Source organism: Leopardus geoffroyi, chromosome C1 (genome assembly GCF_018350155.1).
Source record: "Leopardus geoffroyi isolate Oge1 chromosome C1, O.geoffroyi_Oge1_pat1.0, whole genome shotgun sequence".
Classification (NCBI taxonomy): domain Eukaryota; kingdom Metazoa; phylum Chordata; class Mammalia; order Carnivora; family Felidae; genus Leopardus; species Leopardus geoffroyi.
Window position 1 is genome coordinate 24,642,421 of NC_059328.1, and position 15,594 is coordinate 24,658,014.

At 41.2% G+C, this 15,594-nt stretch overlaps 1 protein-coding gene across 2 annotated transcripts in view; it reads left to right on the plus strand.

Moving 5' to 3' along the window:
• The window catches only part of ZBTB8A (zinc finger and BTB domain containing 8A), a 70,245-nt gene that overhangs the window by 4,091 nt on the left and 50,560 nt on the right, over positions 1-15,594 (plus strand). The window contains exon 2 of one of the 2 annotated variants that reach the window (XM_045476529.1): positions 9,643-9,746. The exons of the other annotated variant lie outside the window; for it this stretch is intronic. The gene's annotated coding sequence lies outside the window, so the exon portion shown is untranslated. The remainder of the gene's footprint in view (positions 1-9,642; positions 9,747-15,594) is intronic. 2 annotated transcript variants of the gene reach the window in all.

Below are 15,594 nucleotides of genomic sequence, written 5' to 3' on the forward strand. Positions count from 1 at the left end.
TCTCTTCCTCTGCCCCTCTCCCCTGCTTGCGCTCACTCTCTGTCTCTGTCTCTCTCTCTCTAAGAGCCTGCTTGAGTCTCTCTCTCTCTCTCTCTCTCTCTCTCTCTCTCGCAAGCTATTTTTATTGAAGTATAACTTACAGGTCATAAAATTCACCCTTTAAAGTATAGGTAATTCAGCGGTTTGTAGTGTATTCATCGAGTTGCACAACCGTTGCCACCCTCAAATTCCAGAACATTTTCACCATAATATAAAGAAACCTCATACCCATTAACCATCACTCTCCATTGCTGTATCTCCCTAGTCCTGTGACAACCACTAACCTGGCCTGTCCCTATCTGCCCATTCTGGACGTTTCATTTATTAAATTTTTTTTAACGTTTATTTTTGAGAGAGAGGGAGAGAGGGAGAGAGGGAGGGGCAGAGAGAGGGAGATACAGAATCCGAAGCAGGTTCCAGGCTCTGAGCTGTCAGCAGAGAGCCTGACATGGGGTTCAATCTCAGACTGCAAGATCATGACCCCAGCCGAAGGATAGCTGACAGAGCCACCCAGGCTCCCCTGGACATTTCATTTAAATACAATCATAAAATATATGGTCTTTTGTGACTAGCTCCTTTCACTTGGCTAGAGGGTTTTAAGGTTCACCGATGTTGTAGCAAGTATCAGTACTTCTGTTCCTTTTCTTGGCCTAATAATGTTCTATTGTATGGATGTGACACGTTCTGCTTATCCATTCACCAGCTGATGGACATTTGAGTTGTTTCTATGTCTGAGCTATTATGAATAATGCCTCTGTGAACATCTGTGTGCAAGCTTTTTTGAGGACAAATGTTTGTATTTATCTTGGGTGTATATCTAGGAGTGGAGTCATTGGATTAAGTAATTTTTAAAAATAGCTTTATTGAAATTCAATTTGTATACCATAAAATTCACCTATTTAAAGGGTAAAATTCAATGATTTTTTGTCTATTCATAGATATGTACAACTGCCACCACAGTCCATTTTAGAACATTTTCTTCACCTCAGAAGGAAACCCTCTACCCTTTAGCTCTAAGGCCACTCAGCCCATCCCCCTCCCCACAACCCTTCCTCCTAGCCCCAGGCAACCACTTATCTACTCTCTGTCTTCTAGATCTTCCCATTCTGGACTTGCATAGGAATTGAATCCTATAGTAGGTGGTCTTTTGTGATTGGCTTCTTTAATTTAGCATAATGTTTTCTTCTTTTTTTATATTTATTTATTTTTGAGAGAGAGAGAGAGAGAGAGAGAGAGAGAGAGAGAGAGACAATCTGAGACAGGCTCCAGGCTCTGAGTCGTCAGCACAGAGCCCAAGGCCTGGTTCCACGAGAACTATGAGATCATGACCTTAGCTGAAGTGGGATGCTCAACTGACAGAGCCCCCCAGGCACCCCTTATTCATTCATTCATTCATTCATTCATTCATTCATGTTTATTTATTTTTGATAGAGAGCCAGAATGTGAGCGGGGGTGGGGCAGAGAGAGAGGGAGACACAATTCAAAGCAGGCTCCAGGCTCCGAGCTGTCAGCACAGAGCCTTATGCAGGACTAACCCACAGAGCGTGAGATCATGACCTGAGCTGAAGTCGGAGGCTTAACCAACTGAGCCACCCAGGCACCCCATGTTTTCATGGTTCATCCCTATTGGAAGCATGTACCTGTACTCCAAACCTTGTTAAGGCTGAATAACATTCCATTGTATGCATATTCCATTTTCCCCTTGGTGGACATTTGGGTTTCCACCTTGTAGCTATTCTGAATAATGCTGCTATAAACATTTGTATACAGATTTCTGTGGGGACATATGTTTTTATTTCTCTCGGATACATACCTAGGCGTGGGATTGCAGGGTCCCATGGTAACCCTATGTTTCATCATTTGAGGAACTGCCAGACTGCTTTCCAAAATGGCTGCATCATTTCACATTCCCACATTAGTGTCTGAAGGTTCTGATTTCTCCACATCCTGGCCAACACTTGTGTGTGTGTGTGTGTGTGTGTGTGTGTGTGTGTGTGTGTGTGTTTATTGGTGCGATCCTAGTGGATGTGAAGTGGTATCTCACTGTGATTTTGATTTGCATTTCCCTAATGGCCAATGATGTTAAACATATCTTTATGTGCTTGTTACTATTTGTCTTAATTTATTTCTTATTCCATGAATCTTATTTATCTTAGCTATTATCTTATTTAATCCTCTTAACAGACTTCCTTAGAGCCTCTTAACAGTCAAGATCCTCATTTTACAAAGAAGAAACTGATGTGTAAAGTAGCTTGACTATGTCACACCGTCACTGGTAGACCTATAATCATGTCACTCTTCTTAAAATCCTTCAAAAGTGCCCCGAACCTGCAAAAGTGGAGGCACTTCAGGATCTGGTGCTTACATGCTTTTCTCTTTTTATCTTCCACTATCCCTCCACAGGCCTTAAGTCTGTAGCCACAGCAACATTTTTATCATCCCCGAAGAAGGCATGCTGTTGAATACCTGCCTGTGCCTTTGCCCTTGGTGCTGTATCTGGAATGTCCTTTGTGTCCTCTTTTTCATGAATGAACTTTTACTCCTCCTCCAAATAATAAAGAAAGTACAAAATATAAAGAAAAATAAACAAATTAACCTGCACTTACCTCTGAAAACCTTCAGGGCTGGTGTGAGAAAGACAAGAGAGAGGAGGGTTATTGTGGAGGACGACTTTCACTATCACTGACGGAATCACTGCTATCTATTGGCTCAATGGAATCTTTTTCTTTTCACGCACCTTTAACAAGGAACCTATCCAGTGACACTTGCTTTTGCCTCGTTTGAGGATTTCACAGAAATGTGACATTGCGTTGTCTTTAAACGGATTCATCACTGCCACTGCTACTGCCTTATTCAGGTAGTGCTTTCCTACAAAATTTTGCACTGTTTCCCACGTTTTACACATCTCCCTAATCTCATTTGAAGTGAGGGATTCCTCCTCCTTTTTCTCCTCCTCTTCTGCAGAGGAGATGCAGCCATAGACATCAAATCTTGCAATTTTGGCCACTCACATACCTCGTTCATACTTCTCAGTGATTTCCTTCTTCACTTCCACCATAATCACCTCCTTCTTCTCACCTCCTTTCTTTTCACCCTTCTTCTGCATGGGGGCCATTGTATACGCTCACACGGATGCTGACTACAGTACAGTATTAATAAACTCTTGTCATCTACTGTATTTAATGTAACTGGCAATAAGGCAGCAGAGGATAGGGTCTATATCGGCAGGCAGCCTGACCTAGAATGAAGCAAAGCATTCCTAAGCTTACTTTTGTATGGAAAAGCAGAGGACTGTTGTCCATAGGTGCTTTGAAGTGACAAAAAATACACTAGTGCCTGTTGTGGGCACCTCCCAACGTTCTGAAAAATCACTGATTGCTGTCAAACACTGTGGCCTGAGACCAACCATCTGAGCATGGGAGATGATCACCCACAATCCCACAGTGAGAGAGAGAGAGTGTGCAAGAGAGAGATGAGAACCATTGATTCGGTTGTGATCATGGGATGTTCAGCGTCAGGTACTGCTTGTATTGCAAGACATCGCTCGCTTATCAAGTTAACATTTATTAGAAATGTTTGTTCGTCTTGCAGAGCACCAGCAGAACAAGTTACTCGCAATCCAAGGTTTTACTGTATTTTTTCCATTGTGTTGTGACTTTATTTAAAAGTTTCTTTCTTGGGGTGCCTGGGTGGCTCAGTCGGTTGAGCGGCCGACTTTGGCTCAGGTCTTGATCTCACAGCTTGTGAGTTCGAGCCCCGCGTCGGGCTCTGTGCTGACAGCTTGGAGCCTGGAGCCTGCTTTGGATTCTGTGTCTCCCTCTCTCTCTGCCACCACCCCCCCCACCGCCTCCGCTCAATGCTCTGTCTTGCTCTGTCTCAAAAATAAATACAAACATTAAAAAAAAAATTTAAGGGGCACCTGGGTGGCTCAGTTGGTTAAGCGTCCAACTTCAGCTCAGGTCATGATCTCGCAGTCTGTGAGTTCGAGCCCCACGTCAGGCTCTGTGCAGACAGCTCGGAGCCTGGAGCCTGCTTCAGATTCTGTGCCTCCCTCTCTCTTTGCCCCAACCCACTCTCATTCTGTCTCTGTCTCTCTCAAAAATAAATAAACATGAAAAAAAGTTTCTTTCTTCCTCGCTGTCTTTCTCTTTCTCTGACTCTCTGTCTCCATAGATAGTGTGGTGTTCCAGAGCACTGACCTTTGATGTGTCATCATCTTTGTATTCCCAGAGTCAGAGAGAGACTGCCAAAGAGTTGGTGCTCAATAAATATGTATTGAATAAATACATTTATCCTTTCGGTTTGAGGATCTTTCCTTCTCATAAAAATAGAATAAAAGAGTTTTGCTTTAAGAAAATTAGAGAAGAAAGCATATAGAGCTATGTGGAGTTCAGAACAGGGTGAAAGTATTCAATCAAAGGTTGAAGTTGCTCTTTCCATTTTTTTTTTTTTTTCCCTAACCCTTCAGAAAGTCTCCACTGCTGTTGAATCCTTCCTTGGATCTCAGCAGCATCTGAACCATCCAGGGTACAGCAAATACCTTTGTGTCTGCTTCAGTTCCCTCTGTCTCACTGGTTCTGTTGGATAAGGTGCAACATAAGGTTTTTATGGTTCCAGGATATTTGGGAGAAGCTTTATTTCAAGATCTACATCTACAGTGTAGTTTCCATCAACAGAAGATACCAGCAAACCAAAAAAAAGGTGGGGAAGGGGATGCCTGAGTGGTTCAGTCAGTTGAGCATGGGACTCTTGATTTTGGCTCAGGTCATGATCCTGGCGGTGTTGTGGAATCGAGCCCTGCATCAAGCCCTGCGCGGGGCTTCACACTAAGCATGGGGCCCTACTTAAGATTATCTTTTGGGGCGCCTGGGGGACTCAGTCGGTTAAGCATGCAACTTCAGCTCAGGTCATGATCTCACAGTCTGCAAGCTTGAGCCCCGCGTGGGGCTCTGTGCTGACAGCTCAGAGCCTGGAGCCTGCTTCAGCTTCTGTGTCTCCCTCTCTCTCTGCCCCTGCCCTGCTTGCACTCTGTCTCTCTCTCTCTCAAAAATAAATAAACATTGAAAAAAATATGTTAAAAAGATTATTTCTCTCTCTCTGCCCCTCTCCCCCACTTGCGCACACTCTCTCTCTCTCTCTCTCTCTCTGAAAAAAAGAAGATACTAGCAAACCAAACAAGGCCATAATTTTATCTAAGGCCTTTTTTTATTTTTTAAGACTTTCTTAATATGTACATTAAAATAGTATCCTAAGCCTAAACACTAAAATTAGAAAAAAAATTTTTAATGTTTATTTTCGAGAGAGAGAGAGAGAGAGAGAGAGAGAGAGAGAGAGAGACAGTGTGAGTGGGCGAGGGGTAGAGAGAGGGAGACACAGAATCCGAAACAGGCTCCAGGCTCTGAGCTGTGAGCACAGAGCCTGACGTGGGGCTCGAACCCACGAACTGCGAGATCATGACCTAAGCCGAAGTCAGACGCTTAACTGACTGAGCCACCTAGGTGCCCCTAAACACTAAAATTTTAACTTTCAGATTGTAAATCTTATGGAGAGTATAGATCCTATTCTCATGAAATCTCTGTAATAAGTTTAAAAATCTAAATGACAAAACAAGCTCAGTGTTAACAAATGTATGGGTATGAAGATGTGAGATATAAATGTAGATATAGATATAGATACAGATACGTAAAATGGAATAACATTCAGCCATGAAAAAGAAAGAAATCCTGTCATTTGCAACAGCATGGATGGACCCAGAGGGCATTAATGGTAAGTAAAATAAGCCAGATAAAGAAAGACTAATGCTACATGTTATCACTTAAAGTTTTTTCTTTTTTTAATGTTTATTTATTTTTGAGAGAGAGAGTGAGACAGAGTGTGAGTGGGGGATGGTCAGGGAGAGGGAGACACAGAATCGGAAGCAGGCTCTAGGCTCTGAGCTCTCAGCAGAGAGCCGACGCGGGGCTCGAACTCATGGACCATGAGATCATGACCTGAGCTGAAGTCAGATGCCCAACCGACTGAGCCATCCAGGCACCCCTACATGTTATCACTTAAATGTGGAATCTCAAAAAAAAAAAAGTGAAACTTATACAAATGGACTAGAAAAGTGGTTGTGAGGGGCTGGAGGGTGGAGAAGATAGGGAGAGGTTGGTAAGAGGGCATGAACTTTCAGCTCTAAGGTGAATAAGGTCTGAAGATCTGTAGTGTAATGTGGTGACTATACTTGATAACACTGTATTGCCTAATTGAAATTTGCTGTGAGAGTAGAACTTAAATGTTATCACCAAAAAGCAAAAACAAAAACAAACTCCAACACCCCCCAAAATCAATGACAGATATGTGAGGTGACAGATTTGTTAATTAACTAGATGGAGGGAATCCTTTCACAGTGTATATGTATATGAAATCACCGCAGTGTAACTTTAAATATCTTAGTTTGTCAATGATCTGGTAACTGAAGCCGAAGAAAATCTGAATAGCAAACACCCAGGTTCCTAGAGCATAATTAATGAGGTAACATTTGAAAGGGAAAATGGCAACAATTGTTTTTAAAGAATAGCTCTTCCTTAGGGCGAGGTCTACAACAGCTAGTTAGAGTAGCTTTTACTAGTTGCCCAGTGAGAATGGAGTTTTGCTATCTTCATGTACCCTGGGGTTTTGGAAAGATCACTTTCTTTGGGTACAAATATGATGGACTCAGTCACATTTTTTTCTGTGTCCACCTTTGTATAAGTTAGCATTTTACGGGCCACAAGAAAATGTATGGTAGGAAAATTATAAACTGTTTACTTTTTCAACTCAGTTAAAAAAGTGTTTTAAAGTGGTCTGCATAATTAATAATAGTGATTTTATTATTATTACTATAATCATAGCTAACATCTGCCAAGGGCTTGTTATAAGCCAGGCACTGTTGTAAGCACTTTACTTAGATGATCTTCTCATTTACTCTGTCCTGTAACTGTAGAAGGTATTATTATTATTATTCCATTTTATAGAATGAGAAACTGAGGCTCTAGGAAGTTAACTTCCTGTGTTATCTAGTTGTGTGTGGCAGAGCCAGAATTTGCACCTGGATAGTCTGATTCCAGAGCCTGTACCCCTGAGCACACTACCCAGTACTGCTGCTCACAGACAGACTACTCACCCTTCTGCTTAAATTTTGAGGCAAGCGATGTCCTAATATGCCATCTGGGCCCTTTTGCAGGAAAAAGACACCACACCAGTGTTTTAATTCGTTTACTAAAGGGAATTGAGTGCTTACAAAATCCCTGGAAAGGCCGGGAGGAATGGGCTCCAGGCTGGGCCTGCAGAAATCATTCCCAGAACCAGACTGCCAACCAGGTCCCTTAGGGGAGGGCATCAGGAGGCCGCCACAGCACTGCTAAGTTCCAGATGACATTGCTAGCTGCAGTTCAAGGGTCAAGAAATTGCTATCCCCAAACTGCCCCTCAGCACCCACCAACTGGTGACGGTTGTCTCCACCCAACTTATGTCCAAACAGCCATGAGTGACGCTCTGGAGACTGGAATTCTGCTGCAGGAAAATCCAGTGTTTCCATAAATGTGCTTGCCAGCATTAATGCCTAAGCAGCAGGAAGATGGTCCCCGCCTCATTTCTGCCTTCCAAATCTCGTAGAAGAACATCCGATGGATGGACCCTATTTCACATGGGGAAACAACTGTAAAGGAGTCTGGGAAATGTACTTTTTCATTTACCAAAAGGAAGTAATAAAGGATGCTGAAGGTTAATACACAAACTAATATCTGCTAGGGTAGGGGCATTTGGGTGGCTCAATCGGTAGAGCATGTGACTCTTGATAATCAGGGTTGTGAGTTCAAGCCCCATGTTGGGCATATACATATATATATATCTGTTAGGGTAGAACGTGGTGGTTAGCCCTAAAAATGATATTTTATCCGTATGTAAAAACTGTTTCGGGCACAGACTATATTCAGAAATCAGTGCTCTTTGGGGCGCCTGGGTGGCTGAGTCGGTTAAGTGTCCAACTTCGGCTCAGATCGTGATCCCACGGTTTGTGAGTTCAAGCCCCACATCGGGCTCTGTGCTGTCAGCTCAGGGCCTGGAGCCTGCCTCCGGTTCTCTGTCTCCCTCTCTTTCTGCCCTTCCCCCACTCGTGCTGTTTCTCTCTCTCTCTCTCTCTCTCTCTCTCTCTCTCAAAAATACATAAAGAATCTAAAAAAAATTTTTTTAAGAGAAAAAAAAGAAATCAGCGCTCTTTAAAAGCTACAGAATCAACTTTTGCTTTCCACAGTACAGACCCAGTACTAGTTAGTTTGCTGTTAAGTACCTTTGTTGAAATAGTAAAGCTATCACAGGAAGTCCCTTTACTGAGTGTCCTCCTAGCTCACTGGGCTGGGTGATAGATGAGCTTTTAGTGTAGGAAGGAGTTGTTTTCCAAAATTAATAATTTTGTTCCCCCAACTACAGTTTTCTCCTCAAAGATTTTTGTAAGCCTCGAGGCAGCAATGTTTTGAATGGTTTAAGTTGCCAGAATTCAGACCTCCTCATGAGTGGGTAGTTGACGTGCAATCGCTTTACTAATTTAAATATATTTGAACGGTTCTTCTTTCTCTGGTGGTGTTTTCAGGATACTCATTTAAAAATTATTTCAGTTTCCTTCTTTCTACTGGCCTGTATTTTCTAAATTTTCTGTAATTATATAATACCTTTATAATCAGAAAAAAAAAAAAAGACATATTACCTTAAAAAGTGATTCCATTACTTTAGGCAAAAGTTTTTTGGCAAGAATTCTTAACTGATTGGTTTAGAAAGCATCAAATTCATTTTCCACTGCCTGTGGACACCAAGCCTGACACTCTCTTTGATTAACAAAACTTCATGGTCAATGAAAAACATAAATCAAACCGATTAAAAAAAATTTTTTTTTTTTTTGGTAATGAAAAAGGTTTGGAATAGAATAAAAACTGAACATTTTATAACATTGTTACAACTGATATTACAAATTACGGTACACTCAGGGAACCCTGAGGGGCAGGAAAAAAAATTGTGTTACACTCTGGTATAATCTGGCAAATTGAGTAAGTTATAAAAGATCTGGTGACTGTAGTAGGGCTTTCTGAACATATTTTTTTCCCCCACTTCCCGCAACCATACAGTTTTCCAGAAATGTTGCGTTTTTCAAGTTGAATCTTTAAAGCTCTTCTGTTTGGTTTTCTTGCAAATCATATTAGGCCACTTGGAGGCAAAGGGTAATAAGACATGTGTTGCTGTTTTAGTATCTCATCTGCTGGCCTGCCTTTGAACAGCTGTTGTCTAAAGAAGTTTATTTTATTGTCACAGTTAAAAAGTGTGTCTGCTTTCAATTTGCCATAATACATTTTAATATCAGAGCTCTCTTCTTGCAGATTTGAATATTAAGGTTTCCGTTAGAAATACAAATTTATTTATTTCCATTAATTAATCATCTGTGCCGATTATCTATTTTTACGTGCTCAAAAGTGATACCTGATAAGGGCTGCCATGTAATTTATTTCAATAAGTATCTTTTAAGGACCTTAGCAGATGTTTCTGTCTCTTATAATGTAAAAGTACATTGTAAATAGCTATTTGCTCTCTCTACAGGACAAACCTTCATATACAGAGTGTTTTTGACTTGGAACCTTCCCTTTTTTACTCCACTCAATTGACTTAGCAGGGTTTCAAGAGCAGCGTTCATAAATTTGCAGGTATGAACAATTTTAATTCTTGATATTGTATCTAACTTAAATATATAGACAGAAAGTAGAATTTCGTAACTATAGATTTTATATGTCAGAGGATGGATTTATTGCTTGAAAAGTCACTGTATAAAACATTCAGCATTCTGATTTTCTTGGCCGGGACTCCCTGTTCACTTATTGCTAAATTTTTAATCCATTGCCTCTCTTGTGTATGTATACCTTCCATTCTGCCTTAATCAAAGATTCATATTATATTAGAGCTGGAGATTATGTAGGCCCATCCCCTCAATTTGCAGAGAAGGAAATGAAGCCTAGAAAGGTGAAGGTAGAGTCCACGGACACAGAGCCAATTGAGTAGTAGAGCTAGTGTCAGACCTCTCAGCTCTTCCCCCGACACTTGGGCAGGAGTATAGTTCAGAAATTACATCCCGCAGCTTTGGAGTCACTGTCTGGGTTAATACCCTTTTCTGTGGGGAGAATAATACCACCTACCTGATGGGTTGTTGTGTGTGAGGATTAAAGAAGACAATATATTGTGCTTCTGCTATTATTGTCTGTGGCCCTTTTTACTTCCCATTGGGTTGACCCCTTCACTGCTTCTTGAAACTCCACACCTTGGCTCACGGTTGCAATGCTGTCCTGATTCTCCCTGTAATTCTCTGTGAAACTGGCTTCTCTTCCCCATCTTACTCCACAGACGAGGGCAGCCCTCCAGGTTCTCATCTCAGCCCATGTTTCCTGTGAGCCCCTCCATCCGTTTGCCGAGATCTTCCACTTCTCTGTCTTCAAGTCTGACTTACCCCCTGAGCTTCAGATCGGCATTTCCAGTGGCCCCATGGCCGTCGCTTCCCGATTTCCCATTCACCTCAAACATGGTGAACTTAAAACCAAAGCCATTCCTTTTCCCGTAAATAAGTTCTTCTAACTGACTTCCTAATTTCTGTTAGTGATACTACCAAACACCGAGGCTTTAAGAATCCCCACGTTCTCGGGGCGCCTGGGTGGCTCAGTCGGTTAAGCGGCTGACTTCAGCTCAGGTCATGATCTCGTGGTCCGTGAGTTCGAGCCCTGCGTCGGGCTCTGTGCTGACAGCTCAGAGCCTGGATCCTGTTTCAGATTCTGTGTCTCCCTCTCTCTGACCCTCCCCCATTCATGCTCTGCCTCTCTCTGTCTCAAAAATAAATAAACGTTAAAAAAAATTTTTTTTAGGCTTTCTAGCCTTCCACAGCCAATGACAAATTGTGGTACCCTCGGGTACAATCTGGCAGATTGAATAAGTTACAAAATATCTGGGTGGCTGCAGTGAACATTTGTAGTAGGATTTTTCAATCAGCCATCAAGACCCGTGGATTTATTTCCCATTGAAGAATTTTTCATCTTTTCCTTCTTTCCCATTCCTGCCGTCATCACGGTGTTCAAGCCATTAACCAGATCCACAGTTGCCAATAAAGTAGCTGTTCTTTCACTTGGAAATGGCTGGGTTCTTTTTCTCTCTCTCTCCCCCAGAAATACAGCCTCTTGACTTTCCATGCTTGTTCATTTAGCACATGCATCTTGACTTAAGTACAGACACAGAATATCCTTAACTCTGAGAACTTCCAAAATATCTTAATCTTGAATTACAACCCAGATCTGGCTAAATGTAAGACTCATGCTTAATATTTCACCCATATGTTTGACAGACTTTAAAATTTTTTATTTTTGAATATATTTTTAATACTCAAACCGCAAAATATTTAAAAGTTTACCATATAAAATCTCCCTCCCGTTCTTGTTTCCTGTCTCCCAGACCCCATTTCCACTCCAACTGGCAACCACTGTTCTATGTTTCTTGTTAATCTGTTTAGAGTCTCTGCTTATTCTTTTCCTGTGTGTGTGTGTGTGTGTGTGTGTGTATGTATATATACATAACTTAACTATGCTTTTTACAAAACTTAACTATGTGTCATAGCCATCTTTCCATATAGCTATCCCTTATTCGTGGATATTTTTCTAACCCTTCACTGTCACAGTTGTTCTTCAGTGAATAACCATATACGTGTGTCTTTCTGATTATGTACCAGTGGCCCCGTAGCATAAACCCCCAGAAGTGAAATTGCTTGGTCAGAAAAGATACACATTCGTAATTTTGAGAGCTATTGCCAAACTGACCTCCAAGGGGTCATACTAATTTACATTCCCACCAGTAATGATTGAGGGTACCTGTTTTCCCACATTTTTATAAATATTATCACATTTTTGGATTGGTTTGCTGCCTTGAGAGGGGAAAAAATGATACATCAGTGTGGTTTTAATGTGCATTTATATTTTATGACCAAGGTTAAATATACTTTTCATATGATAAGGGACATTCATATTTCTTTTCCTGGGGACTGTCCTTTGTCTCATTTTGTCTCATGGTTATTGTTCTTTTACTTGCCAATTTCTAGACGCTTGGTGTGTATTGAGATGACCCTTTTCTCTGATAGACTCTTTTACCATGTTGTCATATGCCTTATGCCTTTGCTTGTGGTATTTTTTTATTATGATTTTTTTTGCTATTCATGTTTCATCTTTATGTAATCAAATGTATCAATCTTTTATTTAAAAAAAATTTTGGCGGGGGGAGTACCTGGGTGGCTCAGTCAATTAAGCGTCCAACTCTCAGTTTTGGCTCAGGTCATGATTTCGTGGTTTCATAGGTTTGAGCCCTGCATTGGGCTCTGTGCTGACAGTAGAGAGCCTGCTTGAGATTCTCTCTCTTCCTCTCTCTCTACCTCTCCCCCACTCATGCTGTCTCTGTCTCTCAAAATAAATAAATAAAACTTAAAAAAAATTTTTTTTTTATCAGTCTTTATGGCTTTTGTATTTTGAGTCAGAGGCCCTTCCCACTGTGTAGTCTTCCATATTTTCTCTTAGAACTTTTATGGCTTTGTTTTCACATTTAAATGTTTGATCCATATGGAACTTATCCTTGTATGAGATGGGAATTGTAAATCCACTTTAATTTTTTTTTTCTGGAAATCTAAAATTGCCCCAGTGCCATTTATTAAATTGCTCAGTTTTTTATGACAGGCTTATCGTCTATTAAATTCCCACCTGAAGTAGGGTGTATGTCTAGATTTTTTTAATTTTTAAAGATTTCATTCTTGAGGCGCCTGGGTGGCTCAGTCGGTTAAGCGTCCGACTTCGGCTCAGGTCATGATCTCATGGTCTGTGAGTTCGAGCCCCGCGTCGGGCTCTGTGCTGACAGCTCAGAGCCTGGAGCCTGTTTCAGATTCTGTGTCTCCCTCTCTCTCTGCCCCTCCCCCGTTCATGCTCTGTCTCTCTCTCTGTCTCAAAAATAAATAAACGTTAAAAAAAAAAATTAAAAAAAAAAAAGATTTTATTCTTTTAATAATCTCCACACCCAATGTGGGGCTCGAACTCACAGCCCCGAGATCCAGAGTCGCACTCTACCGACTGAGCCAGCCAGGCACTCTGGAGTTCCAAATATACTCCACTGGTCTTTTGCTTTATCTCCCTCACCACAGTTTTCTTTACCGAGGAAGTATAATATAATTGAATAGATGTTGGTGCTAACTCCTTCTCTTTATTCTTTTTTTGTAATGTTTATTTATTTTTGAGAGAGAGACAGAGCGTGAGTGGGGCAAAGGCAGAGAGAGAGGGAGACACAGAATCTGAAGCAGGCTCCAGGTTCTGAGCTGTCAGCACAGAGCCTGATGCGGGGCTTGAACCCACAAACTGTGAGATCATGACCTGAGCTAAAGTTGGATGCTTAAACCAGCTGAGCCACCCAGGCACCCCCTCTTTGTTCTTCTTTTTTCAGAATTTTAACTAGCTATTCCTGTGTGTTTATTTTTCCATAAAACTTTAGCATCAACTTGCATTGATCTTAAACTAACCTGGTGGTGTTTTTATGATGCTCATGTTATTATAAAATGTCTTAGGAAGAACTGACATCTTAACATGTCGAATCTTCCAATTCAAAAGGCTTGGCTTTCGATAGTCTTCTTTTGTGTCCCTGTGTTTTCTTCATATTATGAGTCTTGTGCCCTTGTTAAATTTATTCCTAGTATTTCGTATTTTTGATGCTATTGTAAATGGGAGTCTTTTATTCCATTATATCTCTTACCTAATGTGGGTGTCTTTTTGTATATATGAAAGTTAGTGATTTCTAATATTAATTTTATAATCTCTTTCCCTTCTACTTGTTTTTGTTCATTTTGCAGTTGAGACTGTTGTATTTCCCAGGTATACAGTAATAATATCTGCAAATAATGATAATTTTGCCTCCTACTTGCCAGTGGTCCTTTCTCTAGTTTCTTTCTCAAGTTAAATGCCTTGGCTAACACCTTCAGAACAGTGTTAAATAATAGTGGTATTAGTGGGTATCCTTGTTCTTTTGCTGGCTTTACTGGAATGTTCTATTCAGATGCTAGGTTTTAGACTGAAACAGATAGATATATTTTATCACCACAAGGTTTTACTGAGTACAGATTATGGACCAGATGCTGTACCATAAAATAGAGATTTAAAAAAAAAAAGAAAATGAGGGGGCACCTGGGTGGCTCAGTCAGTTGAGTGTCTGACTTCCGCTCAGGTCATGGTCTTACGGCTCGTGGGTTTGAGCCTCGTGTTGGGCTCTGTGCTGACAGCTCAGAGCCTAGAGCCTGCTTTGGATTCTGGGTCTCCCACTCTCTCTCTCTGCCCCTCACCCACTCACGCTCTGTCTCTCAAAAATAAATAAACATTTAAAAAAATTAAAAAGAAAAGAAAATGAGTATGACTCTGCCTGGCTTCAAAGAGTTTACAGGGAAAGACAGATACACAAATTAGTGTATTAACTGTATTAACTTCCTTGCTGGTCTCTGCAGCATCTGTGTATCCATGTTATGGATGTCACAACAAAGTTATATAGAGTATACAGTGGAGACACAAAAAAGGGCGATAGCTGATCAGCTTAAGCCCCATGTCAAGATAAAATTCCAAAGAACAAGGTACTAAAACATACTAGCTTAGTTTGCATTGAAATGTTTTCATTAAATTCATTATAAGATGTCCTTGACTTCGGAGGCAACGTATAGGGAAAGTCGCGTGAAGAATCTTTGTTAGTTCAGTAAGGACACTGGTGAGAATATTTATCAAATGCCTCCAACATAACAAACATTAAACTAAGGCCAGGCATACACACAGACATGATCTCTGCTCATATGGATGTTACAGTGTAGCAGGGAAGGACCTTAAGATAGACCAATAGGGGCGCCTGGGTGGCTTGGTCGGTTAAGCATCCGACTTCGGCTCAGGTCATGATCTCACGGCCCGTGAGTTCGAGCACTGCGTCGGGCTCTGTGCTGACAGCTCAGAGCCTGGAGCCTGTTTCAGATTCTGTGTCTCCCTCTCTCTCTGCCCCTCCCCTGTTCATGCTCTGTCTCTCTCTGTCTCAAAAATAAATAAACGTTAAAAAAAAAAATTAAAAAAAAAAAAAGATAGACCAATACAATCCAGCACTTGCCACGAAGTACACGTATAAGGTACATTGGAGGGAGTGTGGAGGAAGTTGAAATTAACATCAGCCCAGGGAAGTCCAGGAAAGCCCCCAAGGGAGGCTCTGTTTGAGCTGACTCTGAAGGAGGAATGAGAGCTTCTCAGATTGAGAAGGATGGTTTTATTGTAGCACAGGAACAATATGTACAAAAGCTTGGCGGCCTGAAGGGTACTGTGTGTCTGGGAATTGGCATGTAGCTCAAGGATGGGAGGCGAGGTAGGTGGTAGGAGATAAGCATGCCGAGATTGACAGAAGCTGGGTCCCAAAGAGTATTAAATCCATTCATAGAAATAGGGATTTTACCCAGCAGGCAGGAAGGAGCTATTA